At 45.8% G+C, this 19,386-nt stretch overlaps 1 protein-coding gene across 2 annotated transcripts in view; it reads right to left on the reverse strand.

The window, feature by feature from the left end:
* The window catches only part of LOC140719402 (protein kinase C and casein kinase substrate in neurons protein 3), a 79,668-nt gene that overhangs the window by 39,212 nt on the left and 21,070 nt on the right, over window positions 1-19,386 (reverse strand). The window lies entirely within an intron of this gene.

Genomic DNA, 19,386 nt, shown 5'->3' on the forward strand with positions numbered 1-19,386 from the left:
ACAAGTTGTATCAACCCCTACCCCCGCCATTATATTAACAAGTCCCTCATTATATCAACATTCCCTTTGTTACAACACTCCCCCACCTGTCCCCATTATATTGACCTCACTGTTATATCAACCCTCTGCTCCCATTACCCAGTTACATCAACCCCTCTCATTATATCATTCATCATCCTTGTTATATCTACACCCGTTATATCAATTTTCCTGTCATATGAACTCCCCTCTCATTATATCAACCCCCCTTCATTATATCAACCCCGTCCCCCTGGGTGGCCCCGTCACCTTCTCAAGGACAGCAAGGGATGAGCTCTTGTCAGTTACGGCCACATCCGAAGCAAGTGTTCTAGCAGCTGGCCTGTGAGCGTGTGTGGAAACCAGATCACACAGCCCTGGCACGGCCTGCCTGTGCTAAACATGTCCTAGCAATTTAATATGGGTGTGTTTCAGAGGATTCCCAATTCTCACCACATGAATAATTGGTTCCAGTTCTTGCCCAACGGCAAAGTGAAATTCCCCCCCAGAGACCTCTGTCTCTGTCGGTCTCACCCTGAAGTGTGGATAGTTCTGGGAATGAACTAAATACAGCCATCCTGTCTGGTTGCATTGCAGTCTCCAATGCACAAGAACGCAGGGGCTGCAGACAGCGGTGCCAGTTCCAACTCTCCCCAATAGTGAGTACATCTACAAGGAGCAATGCCTCAGGAAGGATCCCCACCACTCGGGCCATAGCCTCTTCTCATTGCTGCTACCAACCAGGAGGCACAGGACCTGAAGACTCACACTTTAACAACAGCTTCTTCCCCCACTCCCAGCACATTCTTGGACCAACCCGAAAGGCCCTAATGCTCCCTTGAACTACAGTGGTTTCTCAATCTCAGTCTTGCATTAGTCTTGCTATTTTGCACACAATTTATGCTGAATTTATGTTAATTTAAGTGTGTTAATTTATGCAACAAACACAAAATGCTGGAGGAACTCAGCAGGCCGGGCAGCATCTATGGAAAAAAAGTACAGTTGACAGTTCGGGCCAAAACATCAACTGTTTACTCTTTTCATAGATGTTGCCTGACCTGTAGGATTCCTCCGCCATTGCTTTGGGTCTCCAGCACCTGCAGGTTTTCGTGTGTTTTGATTCTGTGTATGTGTGCCCATGATAACAAACAAACACACTGGCTTTTCATAAATCAGAGTATTGAGTACAGGAGTTGGGATGTTATGACATTGGTGAGGCCAAATTTGGAGTACCACGTGCAGTTCTGGTCACCTACCCACTGCAAAGAAATCAATAAGATTGAATGAGTACAGAGAAAATTTATTTATTGAGAGACATTGCGGAGAAGGTCCCTCTGGCCCTTCGAGTGCGCCATCCAGCAATCCCTCAGTTTAACCTCAGCCTAATCACAGGACAATTTACAATGACCAAATAACCCACCAACCAGTACATCTTTGGACTGTGGGAGCAAACCCACACGATCATGGAGAGAACATACAAATTCCTTACAGTGGTGGGAATCATACGCGGGTCGCTGGTACTGTAAAGCATCGTGCTAACCACTACGCTACCGTACCGCGGTGACTCAAGGATGCGAGTTATAGGGAAAGGTTGAATAGGTTAGGACTTTAATTCCCTGGAGCGTAGAAGAATGAGGGGAGATTTGATAGAAGTATACAAAATTATGAGGGGTATAGATAGGGTAAATGCAAGCAGGCTTTTTCCACTGAGGTTGGGTGAGACTAGAACTAGAGGTTAAGGGTGAAAGCTGAAATATTTAAGAGGAACCGAAGGGGAACTTCTTCACTCAGAGGGTGGTAAGAGTGTGGAATGAGCTGCCAGTGGAAATGTTGGATGTGAGTTCAATTGTAACATTTAAGAGAAGGTTGGACAAGTACGTGGATGGCAGGGGTATACAGGGCTATGGTCTAGCTGTGGGTTGATGGGACTGGGCAGATAAATAGTTTGGCACAAACTAGGTGGGCCGAATTACCTGCTTCTGTGCTGTAATGCTGTTACTACACTCAATGGCCACTTTATTAGGTATGTCTGTACACTTGCTCATTAATGCAAATATTTAACCAGCCAACTCAGTCTCCAGAGTCTACAGGGAACAGTGCAAAAAACAAAAAAATAAAATCTCATGAGTGGCAGTTCCGTGGGTGGAAGTGCTTTGTTAATGAGTGAGGTCGAAGGAGAATGGCCAGACTGATTCAAGCTGACAGGAAGGTGACAGTAACTCAAATAACCACACGTTACAACAGTGGTGTGCAGAAGAGCATTCTGAACACACAACACGTTGAGGTGGATGGGCTACAGCAGTGGAGGATCACAAATGTACACTCAGCAGCCACTTTATTAGGTGCCAGAGGTACTGTTAAATAGATCACGGCCGCTTGTGACTAGGTAGCAGACAGGGTGGTCTATTTATCCAAAAGCAAATAGGCTTGATCAGAGGTTTATGGAGGCAATAAAAGTGTTAGATGCCGTGCCTTTTGATGGTTAATTATAGATCAACAGAGTAGGGAGAACCTGGAAATACTCATTTAAACAAAGATGTTATCTCTGGCAACGAGCTTGGATATTCACCGTCAGCTGCAGCATTTCCATCGCGCAGCGTGCAGGTTCAATGGCCAGCTGGACTGGTGTGCAGAGACAGCAGAGGACATGGTGTGGGAGATGGGGCCAGGGAAAGGGGGAAAAGCGCAGAGAGCCCACACGTTGAAACACCAATCCTAACCTCCCCACCCTATAACTTCTAGAACATACAACATAGAACAGTACAGCAAGTACAGGAGAAGGTTAACTTTAAACCTACTCTAAGATCAATCTAACCATTCCCTCCTACATAGCCTTCCATTATTCTATCATCCATGTACTTATCTGAGAGCCCCTCTACCACCACCCCTGGCAGGGTGTCCCATGCCCTATTCTGTTCTCTGTATAAAATACTTACCTCTGATATCCCCATTACTTTTCTTCAGTAACCTTAAAATGATCCCCTCTTGCATTACCCATTGCCATCCTGTCTGTCCACTCCATCTATGCCTCTTATCATCTTGTACACTTCTATCAAGTCGCCTCTCATCTTCTTTCACTCCAGAGAGAAAAGCCCCAACTCACTCAACCTGTCCTCACAAGACACGCCCTCCAATCCAGACAGCGTCCTGATAAGTCTCCTCTGCACTCTCTCTAAAGCTTCCACCTCCTTCCTAGAATGAGGTGACCAGAACGGAACACGATACTCCAAGTGTGGACTATGAAAGAGTTCTTTTGGTAATACATCGATCCTTTGCAAGACATTGTCAGGTCATGTAGTGGTATGGACTGCTGGCAAGGCTACACTTGAAGTACTGTGTTCAGTTTGGCTTGCCTGCTACAGGAAAGATGTTATTTAAACTGGAAAAAGTGCGTAAAAGATCTACAAGGACCCCGCCGGACTCGGGGGACTAAGTTATATTGGACAGGCTAGGACTTTATTCCTTAGAGTGCAGGAGACTGAGAGGTGATCTTATAGGGGTGTATAAAATCATGAGGGTGAATGTACTCAGTTTTGTTCCCCAGGGTTGGGAATAAGGAACTAAAAGCCATAGGTTTAAGGTGAGAGGGGAGAGATTTAATAGAAACTTGAGGGGCAACTTAGTTTTTTTTATATATAGGATAGTGTATGTGTGGAACAGGCTGCCAGAGTAAGTGGTTCAGACAGATAGATTAAAAAATATTTAAAGATACAGAGACAGGAAAGGTTTAGAAGATAAAGTTGGACTGTCCCAGGTCAGAGTGGCCCGCCCGGAATCAGATGTCCGTGCGAGCAGGCGATGCGATTTTGATCCAGGAGTTAGAGGCATGGAGTATACGGTCCCATCATCGGCTTTGTCCGGGGTCAACAGCAAAGATCAAAGCCCAAAGGTCAATCGGAAGTCTGGACTTCAAAACCTGACGGGGCCAAGATGAGATGTCCATGCGAGCATGTGGCATGATTTCGAGCCCAGAGTTCGAGGCCTAGAGTTTGGGCTCCAATCAGCAGCTAGTCCAGGGGTCAACAGCAAAGATCAAAGCCCGAAGGTCAATCAGAGACTGGAGGCTGAAATCCGATGGCTGAAGCCTGGAGGACTGGAGGCCCAGAGGCCTGTCCTGGGGTTGGAGAACTGTCCATGTGTGCGGGTGATCGGGTGGGGGGATGAATGGGGGGGGCTTGTTTTGCTGTTGTTTTGTTGCTTGTCGTGCTCTGTGTTGTTCTGCTGGGGGGGGGGGGGGGGGGGGGGTGTGTGTGTGTGTGTGTGTGTGTGTGTGTGTGTGTGTGTGTGTGTGTGTGTGTGTGTGTGTGTGTGTGTGTGTGTGTGTGTGTGTGTGTGTGTGAGAGAGAGAGAGAGACACACACACACACACACACACAGGCACCACTTGCACCATATCCACAGCTCATCACCGTGTTTCAAGGCATCTACGATAAATAAATGAATCTGAATACTGAACTCTGAATAGTCCGGTTTGTATCCTCAAAGTGGCTAAAATTGGAGACATACCTTGGGGAGGAGTTAAAAAAGTAGCCCTTAAAAATAAATCATTCTGAGCCACCAGCTGTTTGAGGATAGATAAATGAAAACACACAGATTACTAATGGGCAGCCAAGTCATAGTTAATGTAACACAGCAGCTGTTTCAGAAAGCCACACCCTGTGACATCACGTGTCAGCCACTTGGAAGTTCTGGTTGGAAACAGATAGATGAACTGTGCACGTTGGCTCTTGTTATCAGGAGCAGCTATTCCTGAGGGGAGTGGGGGGGGGGGTATTACAGGCTCCTAAATTTATCCTGGGTGGACTGTGTCACTGCCTCGCTCTGAGTGCTGGCCGTATTTTGGGAGGACGCAGCCAGTTACTGGAATTGAGTTTCATGTTTGCATCTCAGAACCCTTGGCGTTTTGCCAGAGTAACCATTTCAGGAGAGCGAGGGGCCAGCCTCATGTGTTCTCTTCAAGCCCAGTGTTTTCAGGGCCCCAGCACTGGAGGGCTCCCACCAAACTGGCCAGCACCAGGGTCTGTTCCTTAAGACTCCTCCCCAGTCCCAGAGTCTGTGCTCTGCAACTATCGAAGAAAGTGTGTGTGTGTGTGTTTTCCCCCACCTGCCCTCACAACCCCTGTCACAACGTGCTTCCCTGCATCAGGTCCAACGGGGACTGTAAGGTTTGGTCAGGTTGGCTCAAAGACCAACACTACAGAGTTGAGCGTGCCTTGCACTCTAGTATCATAGAGTCATGGAATAATCCAACAAGCAGCAAAGGGTGAAGTCGAACTTGAAGGTAGAATACAGGGTCAATGGCCAGATTTTTAACAGTGTGGAGGAACAGAGGGACTGTGGAGTCCATGTCCATAGACCTCTCAAAGTTGCCACACAAGTCGATACGTTGGTTAATAAGGTGTATGGTATTTTGGTCTTCACCTGTCAGGAGATTGAGTTCAAGAGCTATGAGGTAATGTTGTAACTCTATAAAACTCTGGTTAGGTCACACTTGGAGTATTGTGTTCAGTAATGGTCACTTCACCTCATTATAGGAAGGATGTGGAAGCTTGAGCAGGTTTACCAGGATGTTGCCTGGATTGGAGAGCATGTCTTATGAAGATAGGCTGACCGAGCTAGGGCTTTTCTCTTTAGAGCGAAGGAGGATGAGAGGTGATTTGATAGAGGTGAACAAGGTGATAAGAGGCATTGATTGCGTGGATAGCCAGAGACTTCAACCCAGGGAAGAAATGGCTAATATGAGGAGACATCATTTTAAGGAGATTAGAATAAAGTATTGGGAGGTTGTCAGAGCCAAGTTTTTCTTTGCAGAGTGGTGGAACACATCCAGGGGTGGTGATAGAGGCAGATACATTAGGGACATTTAAGAGACTTTTAGATAGGTGCATGGATGATAGAAAAGAGAGGGGCAATGTGGGATGGAAGAGTTAGATCAGGAGTTCCCATCTTTTTTTTAAATGCCATGGAGGCTTACCATTAACCAAGGGATCCGAGATCGATCTTAGAGTAGGATAAAGGGCTGGCAAAAACATCGTGGGCCAAAGAGCCTGTACTATGCAGTAGTATTCTATGTTTTAAGTGTAACACAGCGCAGAATCAGGCCCTTCAGCCCAAATAATTCATGTTAACCAAGGTGCCCATCTGAACTTGACCCACTTCTCTATGTTTGGCCCAAATCCTACTCTCCTAGGGGTTCCCAGTCTTTTTTATGCCATGGATCTTTGCCATTAACTGAGGGGACCATGGACCCCACGTCAGGCCACTGCTCTATCCAATCACTGTGGCTGCAGATTTCCACCAATTTGCAGCTTATCCGAGTTCCTTGGATCCCATGCTGAGATGTGAACTTGGGTCCAAGTCTGTACATCTCCTTGCCAGTGACCTAACCACAGTGCTCCCATTGCCCCAGGTCCAATGAATGAAGTTGATTGTGACGTGGACACGTGTGGAGTCAGCTGCCTGCCCCCTTCAACCCCTCCCCAAGCCTGCAACTGGCTTGGAACCCAACCACCGAGCTACCAGACCGCCCCGCTGAATGTGGTTTCAATTAGACTCTGCTGTATCCAAGAGGAGAGTGGCGCTGATTAAAAGCAGATGCCTGTGGCCACAGTAACATCTCCCCAGCCAAATCAGACAAAGCAAGGTTTCAAATTACAGCTGTTCGCATTGCCAACAAAATAAAATCTTTTTTATATCCTTGTACAGGGGCTGTTTTAGAAGATAATGAGACAAGTACAAAGCATTAGTCTCTTTCCCTAGTCTTCATAGCACCTGGTTGCTTGACATTCTGCTTCTATTTTTTGTTCTTCCATCTTGTCCTCTGGCCCTCCCTCAGACCTCCCGTATCCACTGCTGGCCCAGAAACGTTCCAGTCTTAACCACTCCTCGCATGGTGGTCAAACCTTCAAAGCCAAGACAGTAAGCAATCATTTGTGACTGGACCTAAATCGAAGAGGTGGCTTACACCAGCCAAGTGCCCACTCACCAACTGTCTGCCTGTCTTCCTGTCTGTCCCTGTCTAAACTCTCTGCATCTCTCTTCCCCCCCCCCTTTTCTTCCTACCATGCTCTGTCTCTTTCTTACTCATTTTCTGTCTTTCCTTGCCTTTCATTCTCTCTCCCTCATCATCAAGCGTTTAGTCAATTTCAATATTCCTTCTATAACTTTGTTTACCTTATTCTCACAAATTATCGTAATTTTTAATGTATTGCTGCCGCAAAACAAATCTCATGGCATATGATAGCGATAGTAAACCCAATTCTCAAATATGAGATGTTTTGGGTCATTTTTCTTCAGCAAAGGTGCTATATAAATACATTAACCAGTTGTTGGCCTTTCCGTGTGTTAGTCGGTCTTTGTGAGGAGAACAGTGCAAAATTACTCCAGCTCCAGTGAGGTGGGTTCAATCCTGACCTCTGCCTGTGTGAAAGATGCACGTTCTCCCTACGTCAGAGCCTTCTCCCACGGGTGCTCCAGTTTGCTCCCAGCATCTCAAAAAGCGTGCAAGCTGCTAGGTTACTGTAACTTGCCTGTGTTGTGTGGGTGAGCAGTATACCTGAGGAGAGTTGATGGGAGGGTGTGCGAGAATAGGTGGCTGATGGTCAGCGTGTACCTCAGAATCAGGTTACTATCCCTGACATACATCCCTGCCGCCACAAAACATCAAATTTCACCACACGTCAGTGACAAAACATCTGATTTTGAATAATCATGTATAAAATTAAAGTTTATAAAATTATATACAAATTAAAATGTTATGCATGTATTAAAATTATATGTAATTTTTTAAAATTAAAATAATCAAATTGAATTAAATTTAAAATTAATTAAGTAGTGCAGAAAGAGAGCAGAAGTACTGAGGTAGTGTTCATAGTGAGGAAGACTGCGACCTCACCAGCTCTCTGACTCTAACACTTCCGGAACTCCATCCCTACCCATTATCTACAAGGAGAGGTTGGACAAATTTGGACCGCTTTCTCTGGAGTGTTGGAGGCTGAGAGGAGACCAGATAGAAGCACAAAAGGTTATGAAAGGCAATGGAGATGGTAGATTGATTCTTTCTCCAACATCAAACACTAGAAGTCACAGGTTTACGGTGAGAGATTTATGAGCAAGTTTTTTTTTGTTGTTTCTTTTTTACACAGAGAGTGGTAGATGCCAAGAATCTTTTTATTTTTTTATTTGTTTGCACACACAGGGAGTGTAAGGTGCCTGGGATGTGCTGCCAGAGGAGGTGCTGGAAGCAGATAGGATAGCTATGTTTCAGAGGCATTTAGAACATGCTGGGAAAGGAGAAATGTCGACCATGTACTGACAGATGGGGACATGAGAGTTCTGCAGATGCTGGAAATCTTGAGCACCATATGCAAAAACGCTGGAAGAACTCAGCAGGTCAGGCCGCATCTATGGAGTGAACATCGACTGTTTATTCCCTTCCATAGAATACGGCCTGTCCTGATGAATTTTTCCGGCATTTGGTGGGTGTTGTTACAAGCAGATGGGATCAGTTTTGATTCGTGTCACATCCAGCACAGGTATTAAGGGCCGAATGGCCTGGTCCTTTGTCCTCTGATATTGTGTTCTAATATCACCACCTCCTCCTCTTGTAACTTTGTCTCCCATCACATTAGGGACTTACTTTTCCCTTGTGTCACCTCACCTTTTAAAAGTTTAAAGTAAATTTATTATCAAGGTACATATATGCTACCATAGATATCTTGAGATTCACTTTCTTCCAGGCATTAGGAAATGCAACAGAATTTGAAAAACTATACATGAACAAAGATGAATAAACAACTTTAGGAGGTAGAGTGAAGATTTGTCTCTACCAAAGAAGGTGTAAAGTGCTCCTTCCCTCCACTCACCTGCAGGTCACCCTTGGATAAGGTGTAGCACCTGCTTAGCCCCCTTGATCAGGGTCATATAAAGCCATGGGAGCAGGTGGTGGGTGGTCCTGTGAGCAACTGGTGCATATCACAAGACCTGCTTATGTGACCACTGACATCAGGCAGACAGTCTCTGAAGAGTATTGATAATAGCTGGGGGTCATCTGTCTTGTAAAGACACTGTCCAAAAGGAAGCAATGGCAAACCACTTCTGTAGAGAACAATTTGCCAAGAACCATCATGGTCATGGAAAGACCATGATCACCACATCATATGGCACAGAATATAAGGAACAAAAATGATAATCAGTCAATGTGCAAAAGAAGACAATCATGCAAATAAACAAAATACTAAGAAGCTGAGTTGTGGAATCCCATGATTGAGAGTCTGTAGGTTGTGGAATCAGTTCAGTGTTGAGGTGGGTGAAGTTATCCACACTGGTTCAGCAGGCTGATGTTGAAGGTTATTAACTCTTCCTCAACATGGTGGTGTGGGACCCGAGCCTTCCTGACGGCAGCAGTGAGAAGAGGGCATGGCCTTGGTGGTGGGGAGCCTTGAACATGGATGCTGCTTTACTGTGACAGTGCTCCTTGTAGATATGCTCAATGATGGGGGGATGGGGGCTTTGCTGTCTCTTTTCATCCCCCCCAACCCCCCCAAATCCTCACCTGCCTCCAGCTCATCCTGGCTCTGACCTGCCGCAGACTGAACTGCAGAAACCGTGGACCCACCTGCCTCCATTCAGCCCGGGTGTGTCCCTGCCCTGGGAGTGGGGCAACAGGATGTGAGCATACACTTGTAGATCATCATCCCTCAGGTGTAAAGTCCAAGCCCCATGTAGGATAGAATATAGAACAGAGGGCAGTACAACATGGGAACCACCACAATGAACCAACTAAACAACAAAATAAATGTCTAACTAAACTAATCCCTTCTGCGCCCATATCCCTCTATTCACTGCATATTTTGGGTCTCTCTAAGAGCCTCTTAAATACCTCTATCATATTTGTCTCTGCCACAACGCCTGGCAGTGTATTCCAGGCACCCACCACTGTCTGTGTGAAAATCCTTGTCCTACACCACTCTTGTGAACTCTCCCCCTTTCACTTTAAGTGTATGTCCTTGAGTATTGGACATTTCAACCCTGGGAAAAAGATACTGGCTGCCTACTCTATCTATTCCTCCCAATCGTATCAACTTCTGTCAGGATACGAGGGTGTGTCAACTCTCTCCTTCACCCACCAGCAGACATCTGAGACTGAGGTTATAAGTCCATTCGGCCCATCAAGTCTGATCCACCAATCCATCATGGCTATTTATATAAGCCTCAACCCCATCCTTCCACCTTCTTCCCGTAACCCTTGGCACCCTTACTAATTAAGAACCTATCAATCTCCACTTTTAACTATAACCAATGACTTGACACAACCATATGTGGCAGTGAGTTCCTCAGATTCACCACCCTCTGGTTAAACAAATTCCTCCTCATCTCTGTTCTAAAGGAACAGCCTTCTATTCTGAGGCTGTGCCCTCTGGTCCTAGACTCTCTCACTGTAGGAACTAACTTTTCCACAACCACTATCTCATTCGTTCATAGTGTGCTGTGTCGTATGACATGGGCGACCATGGTCCCATAACCATGATTGTTCTTGGCAAATCTACAGAAGTGGTTTGCCATTGCCTTCTTCTGGGCAGTGTCTTTACAAGGTGGGTGAACCCAGCCATTATCAATATTCTTTAGAGATGGTCTGCCTGGCGCCAGTGGTCAACAGGCATAACCAGGACTTGTGATGTACACCAGCTGCTCATACAACCATCCACCACCAGCTCCCTTGGCTTCACGGAAGGAGCATCTTACATCTCCTTTCGTAGAGACATATCTCCACTCTATCTAGGTCTTTCAATATCCAATAGGGTTCAATAAGAATCCATCTCATTCTTCTAAACTCTAGCGAGCACAGGCTCATAGCATTAAATGCTCCTCATATGTTAACCCTTTCTTTCCTGGGGTCATTGTCATAAATCTCCTCTGAACCCTCTCCAATGTCAGAACATCCTCTCTTAGATACAGGGCCCAAAATTGCTCACACTTTTCAAAATGCTGTTTAACCAATATTCCACAACCTACTTCAGAGACTCAACAGGCAAACTGGACTAGCTCAGATGGGAATCTTAGTCAAAATCTTGCGGTTAACATGGCACTATTACAGTTCAGGGTGTCAGAGTTCAGACATCAAGCAGGCATTGTCTGTAAGTAGTCCCTGTGGAATGCTGGGCTTTTCCCGGGGTGCTCCAGTTTCCTCCAACAGTCCAAAGATGTACCGAATGATTAATTGGTCATAGAAACATAGAAAATCTTCAGCACAATACAGGCCCATCAGCCCACAAAGCCGTGCCAAACATGTCCTTACCTTAGAACTACCTAGGCTTACCCATAGCCCTCTATTTTTCTACACTCCATGTATCCATCCAGGAGTCTCTTAAAAGACCCTATCGTTTCTGTCTCCACCACCGCTGCCAGCAACCCATTCCACACACTCACCGCTCTCTGCATAAAAAACTTACCCGACATCTCCTCTGTACCTGCTTCCAAGCACCATAAAACTATGCCCTCTCATGCTAGCCATTTCAGCCCTGGGAAAAAAGCCTTTGACTATCCACACGATCAATACCTCTCATCATCTTGTACACCTCTACCAGATCACATCTCATCCTCATTCACTCTAAGGAGTTCACTCAACCTATTCTCATCAGGCATGCTCCCCAATCTAGGCAACATCCTTGTAAATCTCCTCTGTGTCCCTTCTATGGTTTCCACGTCCTTCCTGTATTGAGGTGACCAGAACTGAGCACAGTACTCCAAGTGGGATCTCACCAAGGTCCTATATAGCTGCAACATTATCTCTCGGCTCTTAAACTCAGTCCAACGGTTGATGAAAGCCAATGCACCATATGCCTTCCTAACCACACAGTCAACCTGAGTAGCAGCTTTAAGTGTCCTATGGACTCGGATGCCAAGGTCTCTCTGATCCTCCACACTGCCAGGAGTCTTACCATTAATGCTATATTCTGCCATCATACTTGACCTACCAAAATGAACCACCTCACACTTACCTGGGTTGAACTCCATCTGCCACTTCTCAGCCCAATCTTGGATCCTATCAATGCCCCGCTATAACCTCTGACAGCCCTCCACACTATTCACAACACCCCCAACCTTTGTGTCATCAGCAGATTTACTAACCCATCCCTGCACTTCCTCATCCAGGTCATTTATAAAAATCACAAAGAGTAGGGGTCCCAAAACAGATTCCTGAGGCACACCACTGTTCACTGACCTCCATACAGAATATGACCCGTCTACAACCACTCTTTGCTTTCTGTGGGCAAGTCAGTTTTGGATCCACAAAGCAATGTCCTCTTGAATCCCATGCCTCCTTACTTTCTCAATAAGCCTTGCATGGGGTACCTTATCAAATGCCTTGCTGAAATCCATATACACTACATCTACAGCTCTACCTTCATCAATGTGTTTAGTCACATCCTCAAAAAATTAAATCAGGCTCGTAAGGCACAACCTGCCTTTGACAAAGTCATGATGACTATTCCTAATCATATTATATCTCTCCAAATGTTCATAAATCCTGAATCTCAGGATCTTCTCCAACTTATCAACCACTGAAGTAGGACTCACTGGTCTATAATTTCCTGGGCTATCTCTACCCCCTTTCTTGAATAAGGAAACAACATCCGCAACCCTCCAATCCTCCAGAACCTCTCCCACCCTCATTGATGATGCAAAGATCAATGCCAGAGACTCAGCAATCTCCTCCTTCACTTCCCACAGTAGCCTGGGGTACATCCCATCCGGTCCCGATGACTTACCCAACTTGATGCTTTCTAATATATCTACATGCTCAAGCTTTTCAGTCCACTGCAAGTCATCCCTTCAATCACCAAGATCCAGTTCCATAGTGAATACTGAAGCAAAGTATTTGTTAAGTACCTCTGCTATCTCCTCTGGTTCACACTGTCACACTTAATTGGTCCTATTCTCTCACATCTTATCCTCTTGCTCTTCACATACTTGTAGAATGCCTTGGGGTTTTCCTTAATCCTGTCCGCCAAGGCCTTCTCATGGCCCCTTCTGGCTCTCCTAATTACATTCTGAAGCTCCATATAATCTTCTAGATCTCTATGATTACCTAGTTTTTTTGAACCTTTCGTAAGCTCTTTTCTTCTTGACTAGATTTACAACAGCCTTTGTACACCACGGTTCCTGTACCCTACCATCCTTTCCCTGTCTCAGTAGAATGTACATACGTAGACCCCCATGCAAATATCCCCTGAACATTTGCCACATTTCTTCCATACGTTTCCCTGAGAACATCTGTTTCCAATTTATGCTTCCAAGTTCCTGCCTGATAGCCTCATATTTCCCCTTACTCCAATTAAACATTTCCCTAACTTGTCTGTTCCTACCCCCCTCCAATGCTATGGTAAAGGAGATAGAATTGTGATCACTATCTCCAAAATGCTCTCCCACTGAGAGACCTGACCAGGTTCATTTCCCGATACCAGATCAAGTACAGCCTCTCCTCTTGTAGCCATATCTACATATTGTATTAAGAAATCTTCCTGAACACACCTAATAAACTTCACCCCATCTAAGCCCCTCACTCTAGGGAAATGCCGATCAATATTCAGGAAATTAAAATAGCCCACCACAACAACCCTGTCATTACTACTCTTATCCAGAATCTGTTTCTCTATCTGCTCCTCAATGGCCCTGTTACTATTGGGTGGTCTATAAAAAACACCCAGTAGAGTTATTGACCCCTTCCTATTCCTAACTTCCACCCACAGAAACTCCATAGACAACCCCTCCATGACTTCCTCCTTTTCTGTAGCTATGACACTATCTCATATCCACAGTGGCATGCCCCCACCTCTTCTGCCTCCCTCCCTGTCCTTTCTGAAACATCTGAAGCCTGGCACTTGAAGTAGCCATTCCTGCCCCAGCACCATCCAAGTCTCTGTAATGGCCACAATAGCATAGCTCCAAGTGCTGATCCATGCTCTAAGCTCATCAGCTTCATAATACTCCTTGCATTACAATAGACACATCTCAAACCATCGGTCTGAGCGCTTCCCTTCTCTATCACCTGCCTATCCTCCCTCTTGCACTTTCTCCAAGCTTTCTCTATTTGTGAGCCAACCGCCCATTCCTCCATCACTTCAGTTCGGTTCCCACCCCCCAGCAATTCTAGTTTAAACTCTTCCCAATAGCCTTAGTAAACCTCCCAGCCGGGATATTGGTCCCCTGGGATTCAAGTGCAACCTGTCCTTTTTGTACAGGTCACTACTGCCCCAAAAGAGGTCCCAATGATCCAGAAATCTGAATCCCTGACCCTTGCTCCAATCCTCAGCCACGCATTTATCCTCCATCTCATTCTATTGCTATACTCACAGTCACGTGGCACAGGCAGTAATCCTAACATTACTACCTTTGAGGTCCTGGTTCTCAACTTCCTTCCTAACTCCCTGTAGTCTGTTTTAAGTACTTCCTCCCTTTTCCTGCCTACGTCATTGGTACCAATATGTACAATGACCTCTGGCTGTTCTCCTTCTCACTTCAAGGTAGCGTTTCTTTCCTGCGTCCACAGAATCACCTGTCTGACCCCCTAACTATAGAGTCCCCTATCACTGCTGCCATCCTTTTACTTTCCCTACCCTTCTGAGCCACAGGGCCAGCCGCTGTGCCAGAGGCGCGACCACTGTTGCTTCCCCCAGGTAGGTCATCTCCCCCAACAGTACTCAAACAGGAGTACTTATTGTTAAGGGGGACAGCCACTGGGGTACTCTCTAGCATCTGCCTCTTGCCCTTCCCTCTTCTGACTATTACCCACTTATCTGTCTCCTGAGGCCCCAGAGTGACTACTGTACCTGCCTATAGTTCCTCTCTATCACCTCCTGACTCTCCCTGACCAGATGAAGGTCATCGTGTTGCATCTCCAGTTCCCTAACGCGGTCCCTAAGGAGCCGCAGCTTGACACACCTGGTACAGATGTGGCTATCTGACACCGAGCACAGAAAACCAGCCTCACACACATATTTTCTGTCTGTATTCTACACAAGTAATGTACCTCACCTCGACCCATTATTGCCTAAGCCCCATTGAACCAAGGCCTTCCTACTCTGTCTCCCTCCGTCGCCCGCTCTAAGTTGTCATTGTAAATTGGGGGTTGCTGGGGCAGAGCTGTTCGAAGGGCTGGAAGAGTCTACTCCATGCTCTATCGCTAAATAAATAAAAACCTGGATTAGATGGGCCAAAGGGCCTGTTTCCGAGCTGTATGAATCGATAAGTCCTGTACTGTGGTAGAATGGAACTGTCAGAGGAACTTTCTTGGACACGAGATGGTAATCAAAGGCCACGCCTGTTCCTCGAGGACATGACAGTCCTATGAACACAAGGGGACTATTCTCCCTATGCCTTGGCCCTGAACAGCACCACTAAAACCTGCTCAACCCATATCTGTTGACCAGTGCCGTCATTCAACATTCCAGTAGAGCCTACCTTTGCAAACAGCTTCATTGTCTGTCGGAGAATTTGTGGCTTCTAGAGGTCACAGGGTGGTACAGTAATAGCAAAACTGATTCTAAGAAACTGACTTGTGCCATTTACAGTAAGCCACATCATAATATTGGAATCACAATGAATTCCCCCAAATCAAGTTATTACTTGTTTCAGTCTTTTCTTTCCCCATATTCCTGGACGGACATCCAGCTTCCAGGAACCGATTGCAGATAATATGTCGCCAAGACAACTGAATTGGACTCATCAAACAGAAACAAACTCGAAGCCAAATTTTACAATTCATTTACAGGAAGTAGCTAGCAGCGAAAGGGCTTTGAACCTGAAGCATTTCATTGACTGTTTCTTTCTCCACAGATGCTGAGTGTTGGCAATATTTTCAGTTTTAGATTTCAGCAACTGGACACGGTTACCTTTGCCCACATTTATCATCCCCTCTGTTCCCCCCCAATTGCCTTTGAGCTTGTTGGGGCCACTTCACAGGGCAATTGAGAACTAATCACAAGTTGATTCATCTGGAGTCGCCTCGATGGACTCCTGCACTTTCCACTGACTCAGTAACACAGCAGCCAACATAATCACCCACCCCAGACAATCTCTCTTCTCTCCCCACCACCTCAACAGGCATATGACACAAAAGTCTACAAGCACGTAGCACCAGGCCCAAAGACAGCTTCTACGCCACCATTATAAGACTATTGCATAGTTCCCTAGAAGGAGAAATCGAGCTCTTGAGCTCACAGTCTACCTTGTTATGATCCTGCACCTCATTGTTTACCAGCACTGCACTTTCTCTGTAGCTGCTACACTTTATTCTGCATTCTGTTACCGTTTTTCCTTGTTCTACCTCAATGCTCCATGTAATGATCTGATCTGTATGAACACTATCCAAGACAAACTTTTCACTGTTATCTCCGTACACGTGTCAATAATAAACCAATTCCAGTGAAAACCAAACTGGATGATCTCTGCTGATATTATCTGAAGAACATTTTTAACCTTTTACAACAATATAGTTATCATTATTGATATTGCTTTTAATTTCCAGATTTAGTACATGGAACATACACCAGTAGAGTACAGGATCAGGCCCATGAAGTCTGCAGAACACAATGCCGAATTAAACTAAATCTCTCACTGTGTTTGATGCACATCCCACCGATCCCTGTGTATTCATGTGTCTAACAGTCCAAGTGCCTCCATCATATCTGCTTCCACCACCAACCCCCTGTATCATTTTCTGTGTAAAAAACCTTGCCCAGCGCATCTCTTTTTAACTTACCCCCTCTCACCTTAAACACATTCTCTCTACTATTTAACTTTTCTAATCTGGGGGAAAAAAAGACTCTTAACTCTGTTATCCCTCAGCCTTCAACACTCCAAAGTTGAGAAAGACAACCATGCACGCATGTTTTTGTGCATTGTTGTGCGTGTGAATGTGTTTCTGCATGCATGTTTTTGTTGTGTGTGTGCTTTCGTGTGGATGCTCATGTGTGTACATCTCTTTTGCACGTATGGTTTTGTGTGGTACATGCATGCGTGCGTCCATGTGTGGTGAGGACACAGTCAGTCAGCCCAGTCACAGCCCCGGTTTCTGTGTAATAATGCAACTCTCAGCCGGGGCAAATGAGCTGCCCAGGGCAGGGAGGGGACAGGGGCTAGTCCAGTGCAGGGCTGGGAGAAGCCAGAGCATTGGGGCCATCAGCTGAAGCTAAACCCTCCCTGAAGGGGCAAAGCAGAGTCTGAGAGGGGGAGGATGGGGGTGAAACACCTCTCCCTTTGTTGGAAATACAGTGGGGTTTGATGAAGAGGTGTTGGGAGAATGGTGGGATAAAGGGGGGGATGGGGTTTGAGGGGGTGTTTGGGTGTTGGGAGGAGAGTGGGGGTGGGGATGGAGGATAGGTGGAACAGTGAGGGAGTGTTGGGGTGGGGGAGGGGTGGGAAGGTGGATGGAGGGGTTTGAGTGATGGGAGGGAGGGCAGGGAGCATTTTGTGAGGGGTGAGATGATGGATGGACAGTTGGAGTGGGGTTTGAGGATGGGTGGAATATTGCGGGGGGTTTTGCAGGAGTGTTGGGGTGGGGGAGGGTTTGAGTGATGGGAGGGAGGGTGAGGGGACGATGGAGGAGGTTGGGGAAGATATTGGGTGGGATGGTTTGGGAGGGGAGGAGCAGCAAACCACCTATAACCCACCTACTGAAGTGCGGGTCACGGTTCGATCTTCAGAATCACACAGCATGGAACAGGCCCTTCGACCACTATGGCCGACCAAGAGTGACATTTGCCTGCATTTGACACATATCCCTTTAGACCCAGAGTTCCCAACTTTTTTTTTTAAACATCATGGACCTTCAGCATTAACCAAGGGATCCGTGGGGCCCAGGTTGGGAACCCTTGCCCTAAACTTTCCTATCCATGTACTGTCCAAGTACCTTTTAAACGTTATTAATGTACCTGCCTCAACCACTTCCTCTAGCAGCTTGTTCATATATTGACCACCCCATAGGTGAACAAGCTATCGCTCAGGTTCCTATTACCTCTCCCCCCCCCCCCCTCACCTTAACCCCTATGCCCTAAAATTCTTGATTCACCCAAACCTGAGAAAAGGCCTTTAGTTTGAACTAATACAATGTTCTTTTTGCTTCTCTCCCCTCGGACGCTGCCTAATCTGGTGAGTATTCCCAGAAAAGACATTTTGATTTCCCACGGGGGTTTACTTCAGGAGCCCAGTGAGTGTTGTAGGTGACCGACGGTCCTTGCAAACAGTGGCAGTGATCAGCCGTGATCTGGGTTTTGGTATTGCAGACCAAGGCACAGAGATCAGAATCATACGTTGTCAAATTTGTTGTTTTGTGGCAAGACATAAAGATGACTAGAAGTTACAAAAATAAATGGAGAGTGTAAAAGGTGAATAACAAGGTGTTCGCGGGTTCACGGACAGTTCAGAAATCTGATAGCGGGAAAGAGATGAAGATTAACTTTATTTGTTACATGTACATCGAAACATACAGTGACATGCATCGTTGGTGTCCAATCAGATCAGCGAAGATTGTACTGGGCAGATTCTAATCCCAAACATACAGTGAAATGTGTTGTTTGTATCAACAACCATCACAGTCCGGGGATGTGCTGGGGCAGCCCGTAAGTGTCTCTGCATTTCTGGTGCCAACACAGCATGCCCATAAGTTACCACCCCTAGCCTGTGAATCTTTGGAATGTGGGAGGAAACCAGAGCACCCAGAGGAAACCTACGTGGTCACGGGAAAACGTACAAACTCCTTACAGACTCAATCACGATTATTGGTGCTGTAAAGCGTTATGCTAGCTGCTACACTACAGAGGAGAAGGAGCTGTTCCTGAAACACTGACTGTGAGTCTTTAGATCAGATTAGCTTCATTTGTCCCTCGTGTACAATGAAACATACAGTGAAAGGCATCAATCGCTTCAACAACCAACACAGTCCAAGGATGTGCTGGGGCCAGCTCGCAAGTGTTGCCATGCTTCCAGTGCTGATATAGAATCAGAGTCAGGTTTAATATCACCGGCATATGCTGTGCCAGTGAAAATAGTTAAACTAAATAAGTAGTGCAAAAATAGAAATAAAAAAGTGGTGGGTAGTGTTCATAGGTTCAATGTCCATTCAGAAACTGGATGGCAGAGGGGAAGAAGTTGTTCCTGAAGCGTTATGTCCCCCAGCTCACTTCGTTTTTCATTTCTAGAATCTTTTTATTGGTACATAATCTTCTACAGCTATAAAATGATACAAAACTTCAACAATATATTCAATTAATAAAGCTGAAGAAAATAAAAACTGATCGTAATATATAAAAATGAAAAAAAAAATTTCACCATTTTCACCCCATCTAACTAAGAGAAAAAAAACCCCAC

Source organism: Hemitrygon akajei, chromosome 31 (assembly GCF_048418815.1).
Source record: "Hemitrygon akajei chromosome 31, sHemAka1.3, whole genome shotgun sequence".
Classification (NCBI taxonomy): domain Eukaryota; kingdom Metazoa; phylum Chordata; class Chondrichthyes; order Myliobatiformes; family Dasyatidae; genus Hemitrygon; species Hemitrygon akajei.